Genomic DNA, 16,991 nt, shown 5'->3' with positions numbered 1-16,991 from the left:
GTAGCCTTCCTTTATACAAATGATAAACAGGCTGAGAAAGCAACTAGGGAAACAACACCTTTCACAATGGCCACAAATAATATAAAATATCTTGGTATGACTCTTACCAAGCAAGTGAAAGATCTATAAGACAAGAACTTCAAATCCTTAAAAAAAGAAATTGGAGAAGACTTCCGAAGATGGAAAGATCTCCCATGCTCATGGATAGGTAGAATTAACATAGGAAAATGGCCATAGTCACCAACCAGGAGCATACATGGACAGGTTCAAGGCCCCTGGCACATACGTAGCCACGGTCTGCCTGGTATGGCCTCGGTGGGAGAGGATGCTCTTAATTCTCTAGAAATGTGAGACCCCAGAGAAGGGGGAAGTCTGGTGAGGGAAGTACCCTCCTGGAGGCCAAGAGAGAGGAGGAACTGTGAGAGGGGGGCCAGGAGGGGGCCAATGATTGCAATGTAAATAAATAAAATAATTTAAGAAAAATTAAACAAAAAGAGTACTTTAAATTTTTTAAAAGGCATCTAAGTTAATACAATAGAACATTAGTTATATTACTTATTAAACATTTTTTATTTCTCAAACATTATATGAGCCTTTATTTATTTATTTATTTATTTACTTATTAACATGCAAAGGTTTATGTTTATGTTTATTTATTTGTGCTTGCCCATTAGTGCAGGTATCTACAGAGACCAGAAGAGGGCAATAGATCTCTGGAGCTGGAGATAGAGGGGGCTGTGTGTCACTTGACATGGATGCTGAGAATAGAATTCGAGTACTCTTAGAAAGCATTGAGCTCTCTTAAGACACCATCAATAAGAAAAAGACCACCAACAGATTGGGAAAGGATCTTTACCTATCTTAAATCAGATAGGGGACTAATATCCAATATATATAAAGAACTCAAGAGGGTGGACTCCAGAAAATCAAATAGCCCCCTTAAAAGATGGGGCTCAGAGCTGAACAAAGAATTCTCACCCGAGGAATACCGAAAGGCTGAGAAACACCTGAAAAAATGTTCAACATCCTTAATCATCAGAGAAATGCAAATCAAAACAACCCTGAGATTCCATCTCACACCAGTCAGAATGGCTAAGATCAAAAATTCAGGTGACAGCAGATGCTGGCGAGGATGTGGAGAAAGAGGAACACTCCTCCATTGTTGGTGGGATTGCAAGCTTGTACAACCACTCTGGAAATCAGTCTGGTGGTTCCTCCGAAAATTGGACATAGTACTACCAGAGGATCCCGCAATACCTCTCCTGGGCATATATCCAGAAGATGTCCCAACCAGTAAGAAGGACACATGCTCCACTATGTTCATAGCAGCCTTATTTATAATAGCCAGAAGGTGAAAAGAACCCAGATGTCCCTCAACAGAGGAATAGATACAAACAATGTGGTACATTTACACAATGGAGTACTACTCAGCTATTAAAAAGAATGAATTTATGAAATTCCTAGGCAAATGGTTGGACCTGGAGGGCATCATCCTGAGTGAGGTAACCCAATCACAAAAGAACTCAAATGAAATGTACTCACTGATAAGTGGATATTAACCCAGAAACTTAATATAGCGAGATATAAGGTACAATATGTAAAACATATGAAACTGAAGAAGAACGAAGACCAAAGTGTGGACACTTTGCTCATTCTTAGAATTGGAAACAATCACCCATGGAAGGAGTTACAGAGACAAAGTTTGGAGCTGAGACAAAAGGATGGTCCATCTAGAGACTGCCATATCCAGGGATCCATCCCATAATTAGCCTCCAAGCGATGACACCATTGCATACACTAGCAAGCCTTTGTTGCAAGGACGGTGATATAGCTGTCCCTTGAGAGACTAGGCCGGGGCCTAGCAAACACAGAAGTGGATGCTCACAGTCAACTATTGGATGGATCACAGGGCCCCCAATGGAGGAGCTATAGAAAGTATCCAAGGAGCTAAAATGATCTGCAACCCTATCGGAGGAACAACATTATGAACTAACCAGTACCCCAGAGCTCTTGACTCTAGCTGCATATGTATCAAAAGATGACCTAGTCGGCCATCACTGGAAAGAGAGGCCCATTGGTCAGGCAAACGTTATATGCCCCAGTACAGGGGAATGCCAGGGCCAAAAAATGGGAATGGGTGGGTAGGGGAGTGAGGGGGGGCACTTTTGGGATAGCATTGGAAATGTAATTGAAGAAAATACGTAATAAAAAAAAAAAGAAAAGAAAATAAATTTAAAAAAAGGAAGCATTGAGCTCTCTTAACCATTGAGCCATCTCTCCTTCCTCACTCATTAACATTTAAACATAATAAACATTTCATCCACATGAAACCACAGTATTAGAATGAGTGAAAAATGTGTAAACTGTTCATAGTAATTTTCATATTGAATATTTATTTTTTTCATGTATTTCACAATATACAGAACATCTTGGGACCATAGTTTATGCAGACAACTTATGTCAACAAGTATGCACATATTGGAGGGTCTCATGTACAGTGTATTTTTCTGATATTTACATAATAAAAATAATTTGGAGGCTATTAACAGTGTATACAAGTACCACAGTATGACGGTTAGTTTCAATTGTTACTTTGAATAACCCAGAAAGAGATTCGGTGAGGAATTGTTTAGGTCAGGTTGCCCTATGGACATGGACATATCTGTGGGGATTGTCTTAAGTTTGTTGATGTGGAAAGTCCCAGCCCATTGTGGGTGCCACCATTCCCTAGACACAGGGGAGGGGGAGCGGTCATAAAATGCAAAGTTGGAGAAACTGAGCTGAGCACAAGTAAGCAAGTAATACACACATTCATTTCTCTCGTCTCTTGTCTTCTCTTTTCTTGTCTTCTTTTTTCTTGTCTTCTCTTCACAGTGAGCTTGATTTAGATAGCTATTTGAAGTTCCTGCCTTGACTTCCCAAGAATGGGCTTGTAAGCTGAAATAAACTATCTTTTCCCCTATGTTCCTTTTTGTCAGGGTATTTTTATCACAATGACAGAAATTAAAGCAGGACACATAGTATCCTAAGAATTTGTCTGCAGTCCATCTTCTGCTTGGTCCTTTGGGGAAAGAATCCCAGCTATCCATAGAACTGTAGGTGTGATACAAGCTTAAGGACATGTAGGGAATGCCTGCCCTCTGTGTTCTTCTAGCTGCCTTTGCCTTTAAAGAGCAAATGAAACTCAGCTAACCTGGGGGCAGGTCCAGGAAGAAACACATGGATGTGTCCCAGGTTTTCTGGAAATCCCATCTCCCCTTCAGTAATTGCTTTCTGTTGTCTTTTTAATTTTCCTTTTTTTTTTTTTTCAAATTTTAATTGTCATGGCTTGTGTGTGTTTTCTGCTTTCAGCTGCCTCCAATCCTTTTACGGAGGCGGCAGAGCATAAATCATAAATAGTTATAATAACAGCCTATGAAAAAAAGAGCACTAACCTTTTTCTCTTTCTAAACAACCTAAAAAGATGAATGCAATTGCAAGAGGATTGCTCAACCTATTTAGCAGAAGTGGTCCTTTTAAGCACTTTATAAGCAATCATTTACATTTAAACAATTAGTGTTCTAATTGCTAACACTCTATTCACATCAAGCCAATTCCTTTTGGCACAGATCTGTTAGCCTAATAGAGGACTGGTTCTGCTTGAGCTGAGTGCAGTGGCAGATCTTCACAACAAAACTGCTGATGTGGACGACTCTGGTGCACTCCTTTGTGTCCCTGCAGGACCCAGAACACTGCCCTGCCCCAGGTCTCTGCTAAAAGATATCTCAAATGACACACTCTAGAATGATAGGCTGTAAATAGCTTAACAGACCTCTTCAAAACTACATTTTATAAGAGAGAAAACTTATACATAAACAGTCCCAACTCAAGCCATCCAATAAGATAAGGGACTATATGGAACCTCAGTGCTACTACAGTGAAATGGAAGGCACAGAAAGGAGAGTCCCTGGAAGTACACAACCATCCTATATGCAGTAGAGAGTGCCTCAAACAAGGTGGACGGCTAGGAACAACATTCTAAGGTTTGCCCTCCAACCACTACATGAGAACCATGGCACTTCTGTGTTGAAATACACGCACATACACACACACACACCACCTCCTGTACACAAACCACCACCACTATCACCACCATCATACCAGATGAGGGCAGGTAACAGAGAAGGGGAGAGAGGGAGAGAGAGAAAGGGAAAGAGAACTCTTTGTCGATTCTCCAGTAACCCAAGTTCTTTTCTAGTACTGAAAGGAGGTGTTATTTAATTTAGCTCTCTGCAATTCTCACTGTCTTTTGAGGTAATTAACACGAATTTCCAAACCTTTTAGATGGCTTGTGATGATTTCATCTTTGCTCATTATTCCCGGACAAGGACTTCCTGCTGTGAGGAGAAAGTTCCCCGTTTTCCATTTCTGATGAGTTTCTGACAGCTCCCTGACATCAGGGTTGAGAAGTGACGAAAATCTTAGCCCCATTGTGGGAACCCTGAAACCAAATGGTGTGAGCCATCAAACCCAAGCCGTGTCCTGGGGACTGACTTCTTCATTCAATTGTCTATGAAGAAATCAACAACTATTGTATTTCTGAGACACCCCCCATGCCATCTTCACCACCCCTCAAGACACACTCTGTGTTGAGAAAATCCAGGCGACAACTGCTAATGAAACAACAATGGGCCCTTGCTCCATCAAGGACAACTCCAGGAAAAATAATTACAAGCAGGGATGCTCTCCAAAACCCACAGATGGCTCCACCAGCTCTTTCCCCAGAGTTAAAGACAGACCTGACAAACACTATCAGCCTCAAGGATGTCAAAAGTAGAGAGACCAGGGAAAAGGGGAGAAATAGATGAAGACATCGCTAGCTGGACCAAAAGAGAGGCCGAGGTGGTGAGCAGTGGGAGGGTGGGGGGAGAGATTCCTGAGTGAAGAGACATCACAGCTGACATCATTGGGCAGGGCAGGCTGAGAAACAGCTGAGCTAGCAAAACGAGCTCCCAGCAGTCTCAAGAGACAGCCCCACAGCACAGAATAAGCCAGGAATAAGCATTCTTCTCTGGCAGCACAGACAGCATCAGTGAGGCTGAAGGGGGATCCAAGGAGCTCCAAGATTTCTTGAGACAGCATAAAGAGGAGTCGAGAAATACAGTGTCACTCCTCTGCCTGGCTGGTGCTTGCCCTTCTTCAAGGGATCTAGAAGTGACAACTTCCAGCCAAGACACAAAGACTCTAGTTGTGTGTCTTTAACTAGCTATTCATAACACTATTGGGCCCCTCATCTCAGATCTCTAAGCTTGTAGAATGTTGTATAAAGGGGAAGATCTGCGATTTTCAGTTGTTTAAGTGTGAAATTCTTTTCTCTAGTAACTTCATAGCATCCTGCATGAATAATTAAGACTAAGAAGACAGAAACGGAAATGGCCCAGGCAGCACTCCTATATGGCAGACACCAATACTGGGACAAAGGTCAAACCACTCAAATAAAAAAAATCATAAGTACTTTCCAGCTTGCTCCTTCTGTGGTTCCACCATCTGGACCTCTGGGGATGCTGGTGGAGAGTAAGGCAATGGGGTGAAGTTAGGGCTGGGGATTCTAGAGCAGGAAGATGCTAGACAGACAGAAACACTAGAAAACAACAACGGTGACTGTCCCAAGGAGCCATGAATTCAAGTCGCTGTACTATGGAGCTGTACATTTGAGTAGCTTTCCTGTGGAACAACAGCCTTTGAGCAGCTGTCCCATAGAGCTACACGTTTCATTAGCTCCTTGCTGTTGCTCTCATGCACTGTCTGGTTTAACTTCCTTCCTTCCTCCAGCATGGAACATATTTTTCAAAGAAAAAAAACTATAACATACAAAACAGATCACAATGAAGCAAAGACCCAGCTTTCTTGCCACATTTCTTGGCTAGCACCTCATAGGGACCCCAAGATACTCCTGAAAACCATTCCCCATTGCTGTACTTAATACCTGTGACCTTTCATGAATGCTATATACGTAAATCATACTGCAAACAGCTATCTTTCACATAATACAATTGTGAGGTTTTTCTATGTTGTATTCCATTTTCTTCACTCATCACCTACTCATGAATACCTGGTTGTTTTACTTCATAAGGTTGTGTGTGTGTGTGTGTGTGTGTGTGTGTGTATGCCTCTGTGTGTGTGATGCAGGTGTGGGAGAAGCATGCAAGTCTGTGTATCTATGTGTGGAGGTCAGAGTAGCACTTCTACTGTATTCTTCAGGTGCCAAACATCATGAGTTTGCCGAAACAGGGTCTCTTACTGACCTAGAACTTGCCAAGTAGGTTAGCCAGTGATCCCTAAGGACCTGCCTATCTCTGCCTCCCAAGTGTTGGGATTATAAACACTCACTGACATACCTGGCCCTTTAAAACATGGGTCCTGGGGAACCAAACTCAAGTCCTTATACTTATAAGGCATGTACTTTACTGCCTGAAGTATCCTTCCAGACCTGTTTTCCCTGCTCTACATACTGAAAGGAATTGCTAGGAAACCTTGAGAATTCCCTCTTTGACCCTCAACTTCACAACTGGCTGAGATTTCTGTGAAGGTTGCAAAATCAGAAAGAGCCCAGTGACCTGGATATTTAGAGACTTTTAAGTGCTTCAGAATCAACAGTCTCACTTTGTCGTGGTCACTGCTGCCAGCCTGTCATCTAGTCAGTGTGAGAGTCCCCCACAGCCAAGGAGGGGAACATAAGCCAACACAGCCCTGGCGGTGCTGTGCCCACCCACTATGGGGTAAGTTGGCATCATTACACACACAGGGTTGCACATGAATTCCCAGACAGTTGCATCACAGCATCCATGTAACACACAGGCAGGTGTCACAAAGCACGGACACCCGAACCAAACCAGCTTTAGCACATTTCACAGTACATCAGGGCCTTCCCTCCCCAGCCCATTCATGCAGAGGAAACTGATACATGTGCTGGAGACCCCGGGACAGACCGCAGACGCTGCCTCTGGAGGCCAAACCTTCATCTTGATCCTTGAGAGAGGCTATCTGGCTACAAAGGTCCTTGAGAAACATTTGCAGTCAAGGGCCTTCCTCTTTGCTTCTGGTGTGTGGTGGTTTCACTGATAGATTTCTCTGCTTGGCAGCCCCGAAGATGAGGTGATATGGTCTATGTCCCTGCCTTTGGGATCATAAAATACATGCATTCATTAGGAACAGCTTAGCCCGGAAACACCACCCCATGCACTGGCCATGGGATCCCCTAGTGGAGAGACTGACCCTAGAGATTGAGATTGGCCTGTTTCAGCAAGGCCTGTCACCCCACACTTACTGCTGCTATTGTAAATCTGATCCCATGGAGGCAGAACATATTCCTAGTGCTAGCAGAGACCAGGGTGGGGACCTGTAGCACAGTATGGAGCTGAAGTCTGCTTTGCAGCAGATGCTTCTGCCTCAAGCCCATGGCCTCCCTAGAAGCTAGTGTGTGTGTCTGTGTGTGTCTGTGTGTGTGTGTGTGTTTCTGTGAGTGCATGTACATATGTAAGCATCCATTTGTGCATGCAGAGGCCAGAGGACAAACTTGCCTGTTGCTCCACAGAAACACTATTCATCTTGTTGGTTTATTTGTTTTTGAGATAGGGTTTCTCACTTTTACCTGGAACTCTCCAATTTATCAAGGCTGTCTGATGGCCAACAATCAGGAATTCTCCTGTCACACATCTACACAGCTGGGATGACAAACATGTGCCACCAGATCTGGCTTTTTAGAACATGAGTGCTGGGGACTCAATCCAGGTCCCCAGGCTGGCATAGTAAACACGCTGCCAACTAAGCTAACCCTCTAGCCTTCAGACATCATCCTAAGCACGATACCCAAGAGGATGGCTGCAGGTCCCTCTGTAGACTCTTATCTTCAGATATTTAGATGTGTGTGTTTCATTGGGTGCACCTGTGGAGATCGGTAAACTGGCAAGGGGCCAGGGGAGGGGCTTACAAGGGACGGGAAATGGAACTCAGTATTATAAAATGGTAAGGAGAAATAATAGAACTGAGAGGAGTAAGGGGAGCTGGATGGAGGAGGGAATAAGAAGTGGGTGGGGAGATTTATGTTAAAGACATTTTTAAAGAGTCATATAGGAACATACTACTATAGAAATGTCCAACAATATATAACGAGAAAAAAAGATCTTTAAATGGAGTTATATCCCATTGCAGAATGACAATACCCCACCTAGACACCACAGGATAACGAGTGAAAAGCTCAAGCCAGGAATGGGTTATCTCTTTTGGAGCTGATGTTCAGTGAAATCCCACAGCCCCCAAAATTTTACAGGATACTGCCATTGCCCTTGGCTACCCTCCAGAACTTGACAGTAAGACACTGTCACTGAACACACTACATACTGAGTCATAGAATATGAAGAAATCGGGCGGGCACTCACCTAGGAGCTCATTCCTACTGACTAGTCTTCATAGTACTGGACAGTGTTATGCTTGCTACTTGACAAACAAAGTAATCAGTAATATTACCCAGCTGTGAAACTTTTGAGCTGCAGTAAAGCCAGCCTGGCAAGATATGCCCACTGGTGCAATGGTGGCCTGCATGTAATAGGAGTAGCACCCACTTTGTGAGAAGTCGCTGGTTTCTTTAGTTCAATAAGCAAGCTTGCATTCACTGTGGGAGGCTAGTCCTCTGAGTGGGTTGGGAGCGCGGCCTAACTATAACTCTCCTTGAAGAAAACCAAACTATAAATCAAACCCCACACTCAGCAGAAGCGGGGGGAAGGGTTTGAAAGGTCAGAGCAGCAGAGGCAGAGACATTGATGGGTAAAGTCTCAGTGAACAGACTGCCAGGCCCACTGTGGAAGAGACACACTCAACCTTAGTTTCCATACATGCCAAATAGGAGTTATAATAATGCACCATCATTGGGCTACAATTTATAATACAGGATTAAATGGAGAATGTATCTTGGTGCCTAAGCATAGTGAGAATTTTTTTTAATTCAGCTATATTGCTATGTTGCGTGAATATGTTTTCACTTTAGTCCCAGGTGTGGGATATGGGGTGGCTTCAGATTATCCACAGATGCTAGACAAGGTGCTCTAGGAGAGGTGCTTTGTTTTTTTTTTTTGTTGTTGTTTGTTTTTGTTTTGTTTTGCCAGCTGCAGATAGTTTAGGTTTGTGACTCTGGAGAGAGTATAAATGGGAGAACCTGAGCAGGGCCTGCGGCAGCTACTGCTACCTCTGCTGCCTCCCCTACTGCTGGCATTGCTGCTGGTGGTCCCTGATGCTGCTGGTCCCTGATGCTGCCGATGGTGCTGTTGATGGTCCCTGTTGCTGATTGTTCGTGCTGTTGTATTTGCTATTGCTGGGTTGCTAGTTGGAGATACATTGATGACAAATATTAGACTCGCCTCAGGAAACTCAATGCCCCCAGTCAGCAGGAAGTATTCTAAGAGGTCTAGTAGACCCACTTTCCCTCTAGTCTTCCTTCTCTCCTACCTAGTGTTTGGGGCTTGGAAGGGATTAGGATAAAATAAATGTTGGCAGTGTAGTAGATGTAAGAAGCCAATAAAGTAGAAAAAAAAAATCTGCCTATACCTAGGAGATAAAAAAAAATACTCAATAAATAATACAAGCTGTTGTTATCATTGATTATTCTTTATCTAAAGATTTAATTTTTTGTTATGTGTGTATGTGTCCACATCTGTGTATGTGTATGTGTGTGAGTGTGTGAGTGTATGCATGTGAGTGTAAGTGCCCACAAAGGCCAAAAAATGGCATCAGGTCCCCTAGAACTGGATGCAACCCACCCGATGCAAAGAGACCAGTTGCCTCGCTCACCTGCTGCTCTATCTTCTCTGCTGTGCCTTCAGACTGTGAGCCAAAAGAAGCACTTCTGTTGTCAGCTGCTTTGGTCAGAGTATTTTATCACAGTGATCAAAGTAACTGATATACATATGATGGTCTCCTACAAATACCTTCTTTGTATCTTTACACAGCACCTCACTCTATAGCTCGAGCTAGCTTTGAACTTGCAATCCTCTTGACTCATCCTCCTGAGTGTTAGGATTTTAGGTATGCACCACCCGCTACCACACCTGCAATTTTAAAGTGCATAGCAAGAGCCACAAAGAAAAAGGAAAGCAGCAAATTAACGTGAAGTTGGGATGAAGCGTTATGAAGAAGACAGAACAGGGGAGAACACACATTGTTAAATTTAAAACAACACAGCTAATAAAGTGTTTTTAGCTTAATGGCAAGTGGGGTTTCTATTGATTTAATTCTTTGCATCCACCATTAACTCAATAAAATTGCTTTTTAAATGAATTCAAGTGCTTTTAGCTTACAATTTTTGAGGTCAATAAAAGTTACTTTAATATTTGCTGCACTGCTTTGCGCACTCTGAAGTGAACATTCTCTGAACTTACACAAGGGCCCTTTGCAAACAGAATTATTTCTAGAAATATATTTTTGCTTCTCCACATTACCTAATCTGCTATAATCAGATCTGGGCAGAGGGGAGTGTGCACAATCAACAGTCATTGTTCAGACAACATGGCTGAAGCCTAAACCTGACAAGAGAGTCTTTGGTCAATGATGACAAGCGTCCTGCTATTATTTACTGGGGTGGTAAGGACTATAAGTCATGTGATTTTAATCAATGTGTTAAAATTTGTAATAGACATGGAGAATGTCAGCAGATGCATGAATTGGCCAATTATGAAGCTAAAGAGTTGGCTCTTACAGAGGACCTGAGTTTGGTTCCCAACATTCACATCTGAGCACGCTAGCTCCAAGGGATTTGATGCCCTCTTCTGGACTCCTCAGGCACCTGCATTCACACACATCACATACTAACACTGAGATGAACACATCTAAATTCTAAATAATATATAATTTTAAAATAACAAAAAATGAACCTTAAAAATGAATGAGCCAGATACCATTCAGCCTTTGTGTCTCTGGGGCTTTATTCAGAGCCACAAGCCCCCCACTCTCCTTTCTCACACTTCTGAGAGAGCAACAAGTTAAAGCTACATGTTTGCTTCATGTATCTTCTAGAGGATCTTTGCTTCATCTATTTCCCCTGGAAAGCTCGGATTTGAGGTTGCAGTACAATTCCCACAAGTGGCACTGTAAGCATATAAAAACTTTACTAGCAAATTTACAATCTGAAGCCCACTTTATACTAAAAAGTCCCTAATATTGACATTCCTATAAACAACAGCAAAGAAAAAAAGCCCATCCCATCACTCCTGGAGCTCGTAAGTGCAAACATATTTGCCATGTGTTCTCCACAGTCCATTCATCCGATTGCTTGTAAGAGTCAGGAGACTCGTTTACACCACAGAGAGGGAGCAATCAATGTTCAAAAGTGTGTGTCCAGGAAGATGACTCAGTGGGACAAGCATTTGCCATGCAAGCCTAAGGAGCTGAGTTCAGGTCCCAGCATTCACATAAAACTGCATGAGGTGGTGCTAGCACATACACTTCCAGCACTGGAGATAGAGAAAGTGGTGGGTCCCTGATACTCACTGACCACTCAACCTCGCCACAATTACAAGTTCCAGATTCAGTGAGAGACCCTGTCTCAAACAACAAGATAAGAAGTAAAGAGAAGCTACCAGGAGCCAACCTCTGGCTTCCGCATGCACCAGACAAGCACATTCACACACATGCACGACATTCCTACTTTCTTGGGCTCTGGTATAAACTCCAGCAGACATGATTTCCTGTCGTCATTAACGCACCTGCCTTCTTCCCACAGTGAGAAGAGCCACAGTAGAGGCACAAAATACACTTACCTTGTTTGAGGACAGCAGTTTCACAGTAGTGTGCAGACTGGCGCCCATGTGAGGAGAGGGAAGTGTAAGCTTATGAAGGTTTGACCCACAGCCAGGATTCTAATATCCTCTAAAGCCTACCTTGGTTTGTTCCAGGATCGCATTTGTGCCTGTGCTGGGTCAAAAGCATCTCCTGGTACTGTACAGGTGGCTCAGTTCATAGAGTGCTTGCTTCACAAATGTGAAGACATTAGTTCAAGCTCCGGAAACCACAATAATAATAATAATAATAATAATAATAATAATACATTGTTATTATTAATATATCTATTAATAAAATATATATGATTAATGATATATTATAATAAATATATTGTTATTGTTATTATTATTATTATAAAAAGCTAGGGCTTGAAAGATGCTCTTGGAGAGGACCTGAGTTTGGTTCCCAGCACCCAGATCAGGAGGCTTACATCTAACACCCTCTTCTGGACTCACATATACATACCCACACATACACATATACATATACAAGTAATTAAAAATAATAAAAATTAAATCTTAAAGGACTAACTAGTTGCTATTAAATCTTAGCATCACTTTGGATTTCATTCAGAGCAGTGGGTACCCTATCCTCCACTGGCACCCACAAACGTGTGCATGCACATACACAACATATTTTTTTTTAAAGTCATGAACAATGAGGCACACTTGAAGTTCCCAAAAGTGATAAGATGGGTGGGTGATGATTAAAGATGGATCCTTCATCAAGTAGAATCTACTTGATGAAGTTCCAGGGTTTGAGAGGCTCTATCAAACAAAAAAAAAATCAAAAAATTGACAGTACTTAAGGAATAATAAACAAGATTGTCCTCTGACCTACACACATGTGCAACACACACTCATACTCTCATACTCTGTGTGTGTCTCTCACTGTCTCTATCTGTCACTTTGTCTGTCTTTGTCTCTATCTCTAACTCTCTCTCTCTCTCTCTCTCTCTCTCTCTTTGGCAAAGCAGAAGCCCCAATGAGACCTTGATGATGATAATAGGTAGGTGACTCCCCTCCTCCAAAAGAGAAGAAAACAAAAACAAAGTTGTGTTAATGAAAGCAATAGGTCAAATGTTACAAGAAGATGAAGATGAAGCAGGTAGATAGAAAATGGGCTCATGCGTGCTGATGTCCCTGGAGAGGAGAAGCCATGTATGACAGCCAGTGTGGGCATCACAGTTCTGGGGATAGAGAGAGGAAGCATTCTCAGCAAAGGAAGAGCAGAACCGTGGAATAGCTCACAGACACCCAGAGACAGGCCAGTTATGTGGGTAGCAGCTCACATCTCAGACCGCAAACATCAACATCAAACCCTCGTTCCCAAAATGCTCAGTTACTCAATCTATGAAAATGAGATGGCAGCTTGCATAGGACTTGGAGGTTGTTTTGTTTCTTGTTTTCTGAGACAGAGTCTTGTGTAGCCCAGTCTGGCCTCAAACCCACTATGTAGCTAAGGATAACCCTGAACTTCTGGTCCTTTTGCATGCTGAGAATATGCATATGTGCCACCATGCCTGGTTTATGCGGTTCCATGGGTGTAATGCAGGACTCTGTGCATGTTAGACAAATACTCTACCCTCTGCACCACAACCCAAATTCGTTTACTTTTCTTTTTAGCTCTAGTTCTTCATTTTCACCTTCCTCCTTTATGTCTTTTGGGACACACTTTTCTGATCCTTATTCTCTGGTCCTGTGGTTGGTTCGCCTATGAACCACAGTTGCTTCTATTACCACAGTTTCTACCAACACCTCGACTTTCACTCAGCCACCACCAGAAACACGTCTATGCATTCTGCTCCCCATAATCCAACAACAGCTGCACAACCACCAACCCCCCCATCACTATCATCCCCACAACCACTTGTGTCCCTAAACACTTTGTTGTTTAAACCTTTTAAAACTGTGTTTCTATTATTTATTTTGTGATTTGGGGTGGGGATGTCCACAGCACGCATGTGGAGGTCAGAGGACAACTTGTGAGAGCTAGTCCCTCTGCTATGTGAGGCCCTCTATCCTGGTTTTGAACTTGGAAATGGCACTTTTAGTCACTGAGTCATCTCACCCAATGGAATGTTTTATAGCCCTAAGGGTTGCTTTCTGTTTCTTATGTTACTTGTATTGTGTTGTGTAATGCTATGTCTTAAGGACAGTTTAAATTCTGTCCAAGGCAACATATGAACATAGATATATAACTTCCCACGACTTATGGAAAAGCATTTTAAAAAATCTAAATTAGTCTATAAATCTAAATAAATTCATCAATATTGCATGAGTAAATAATGCTCTATATTACCAGAAATAAAAATGCATGAGGCTCATCTTGCTTCTGTTTTGGTGTGTGCATAGTCTCCATTCAGGCTCAGAGTGCATATATACATGTCTGTGCTTATTTGTGCATGATTTGTGGGTAGAAGCTCATGTTCATACATGAATGTAAGGAAATCAACCTTGGATCTACTCTCTCTTCGGAGGACATTCATCTTGTTTGTTTCTTTTAATTTCTCATTATTGGGGGAGTGACACGTAGTTCATAGGGGAAGTTTATGGAATTGGTTTTCTCCTTCTATTGTGTAGGACCAAATTCACATTACCAACTTGCATGATGTTGGAAGACTGTCCAAGAATGGAGTCATGCAAGAAATCAAAAGGCTTGTGAGAAAACTCCAAGAAAACAAGAGTCTTGGATCTCAGTTCCTTCAAAACAGAGAGCTGTTCTTGAAATGTTCCTGTGTGCTTCTCCCAGGTGTAGTGGATAGAAGTGAGGTTTTCCAGCTGTTTTAATTCATATGCCTCTATGGAAAAAAACTGGTTTTGCCACAGGTGAATTGTTCTTGTGATTGTATACTTAGGTGACTCTTTTTTACCCTTAGAGTATAAACTGTCTGATGTTCTAAATAACGTTACCTATTGCATGAGACTTTACTCCACCATTTCAGGCTCATTTTTTCTCAGGTTCATGCTGAGTTCAACTAGAGAAGTAAGCCATATGGGGTTCTGAATGAGAATGGTCCCTAAAGGCTCATATATTTGAATTCTTGTCCCCTACTTGGTGGAACCATTTGAGAAAAAGTAGGGGGTGTGGCCTTTAGGGAGGATTGTTTGTCACTGGTAGTGAGCTTTGATGTTTCAAAGGCCTATGCCCTCCCCAGTTACCTGCCTCATACTTGTGGATCAAGATGTAATATCTCAGCTACTGATCTAGCGCCATGTCTGCCTGCCTGCTGCCATGGTCCCTAACATGAGGATCATAACTCAAACCCTTGGGAACCATGATCTCCAAATGGAATGCTCCTTTTTTATATTTAAGTTGCTTTGGTCTTAGTGCTTTATCACAGCAATAGAAAGAAACTAAAACATGTGGAAAGTACCTTTACCTGATGAGACATCTTATCTACCCCAGCTCAGTTTTGTTGATGTTGTTGTTGTTGTTATAGTCTCTCACTGGGACATAAAACTCATCAATTCCTCCAGCAGACCCCAAGGTACTCTTCCATTTCCATTGCCCCAGCACTGGGATGGCAGGCGTGCAATATCACACGCAGTATTTTATGCAGGTTCTGGGGATCAAGTTCAAGTCCTCATGCTTTTGCAGCAAGCACTTTCTGACTGAGCCATCTCCCCACCCCAGCTCAGGTGTCTGACAGTCTAGACACTCTATTTCTTCCCTGAAAAGGGGACAAGAATATAGGGCCAGCACATATTTAGAATCAAAAATAAGGTGACAGGCATGCATAAAGAGATACTGGAAAAAATACAGCATAGTGCAAATGCCCAGATGGGCTCATCTAAGCATGCCCTTTGGAACTTCACTTTGAGAAACTTCTACCCAGACGAGCCTCACCTGTATCCTGTTTATCACAAGCACATGGCTCACAATCTACTTCCTGAGGAGACCAAGGCCCATACTAACTTTCTAGGAAGAGATAGGAAAACTCCAGCCAAGAGACAGGAAGTTTACAGTTCTGTGTACGCATGCACACACACACATACCCCACAATGCACATACATATGCACATATATACACATGAGACACAATATACAATCACAGGAACACATGTGCATGAATGCACACACACACCACTACCACCATCACCACACCACACACAAACAGCACACAATATAAACATAGATGCACATGTACACATACATCATACATACATCCCACAACAAAAATACCCCCACAGAAATACACACACACACACACACACACACACACACACACACACAGCATACATTCATAGGAATACATGTGCACTTTTCTTTTTTTTCTATAAATGCCTCAACCAATCATTGATTTGGGTATTGTGTTTCAATCTGCCCCTAAGGCTGGGGGTAAGGCCTCCTTCCTGGTTAAAGCATAAAAACTTGAGTTTGGGTTCTCAAACTCCGGGTAACTAATTGCTGGGTAAGCCTGCAGTCTGCCTGGGATTCCGGTGCACCAAAGGCAGAAACAAAGGATCCCCATAGGAACAGCTAGCCCTACCAGCCAGATCAGTGAGCACTGAGTTCCTTTGAGAGACCCAACCTCGGTGAATAAGGTGGAAAGTTTGGAAGACTCCTGAAGTCAACCTCAGGCCTACACATGCAGGTACACATATATGTGCCCACATACAAGCACTGGCTCATGTGCCCACATACATGCCTTAGGAACACCACTCCAGTTCTGGGCTGCTGGAGCAGCTTTTACTCACAAGAAGCCAAGTCAAAAAAAAAAAAAAAGGCAGAGAGAGGTAGAGACAGTCCCTGGGACTAAGCCAAGTTCAGGGAGATTGCATGAACATCAACATCGGTGGGAGTGTTCATCCTGCTGTTCATCTTGAACCAGCAAGGGGCTGATGTGTGGGCAAACCAGGCTTTTAAACAGTTCTTCATCCATTCATGTAGTTGATGTCTTCCTCTAGAGACTTTCCAAGGAGATTCTATTTGGTATAGAACATCATTGAACATTCTAGTAGTGACTTCCAGAGTGCCAGTCACATCTCATTCTCTCTAAATCTGATAAATTCAGAAGAAAGTGAGTTGACATTAGAGGTCGGTCTAAATCAAAAGGAATGTCTTTGAAGAAACTATATTTGGTAGTGAATTCTTTAACAATGTTTGAAGTCCCTGGGATGGATGAATATCGAGTAGTACATGAAAACAGCAATTTCTGCATTAGGTTAGAGTCAGGAATGA

At 42.5% G+C, this 16,991-nt stretch overlaps 1 long non-coding RNA gene across 1 annotated transcript in view; it reads right to left on the bottom strand.

Annotated features, from left to right (window-relative positions):
- Gm29345 overlaps positions 1 to 15,297 on the bottom strand; it is a 37,455-nt gene extending 22,158 nt beyond the window's left edge. The window contains exon 1 of the long non-coding RNA XR_878480.1: positions 15,185 to 15,297. This is a non-coding gene — a long non-coding RNA (predicted gene 29345). The remainder of the gene's footprint in view (positions 1 to 15,184) is intronic.
- Between the last annotated feature and the right edge of the window lie 1,694 nt (positions 15,298 to 16,991).

The sequence above is a fragment of the Mus musculus genome, chromosome 1 (genome assembly GCF_000001635.26).
Source record: "Mus musculus strain C57BL/6J chromosome 1, GRCm38.p6 C57BL/6J".
Taxonomy (NCBI): domain Eukaryota; kingdom Metazoa; phylum Chordata; class Mammalia; order Rodentia; family Muridae; genus Mus; species Mus musculus.
The sequence above is the reverse complement of the archived record's forward strand: the minus strand, read 5'-3'. Positions and strand labels throughout refer to the sequence as shown.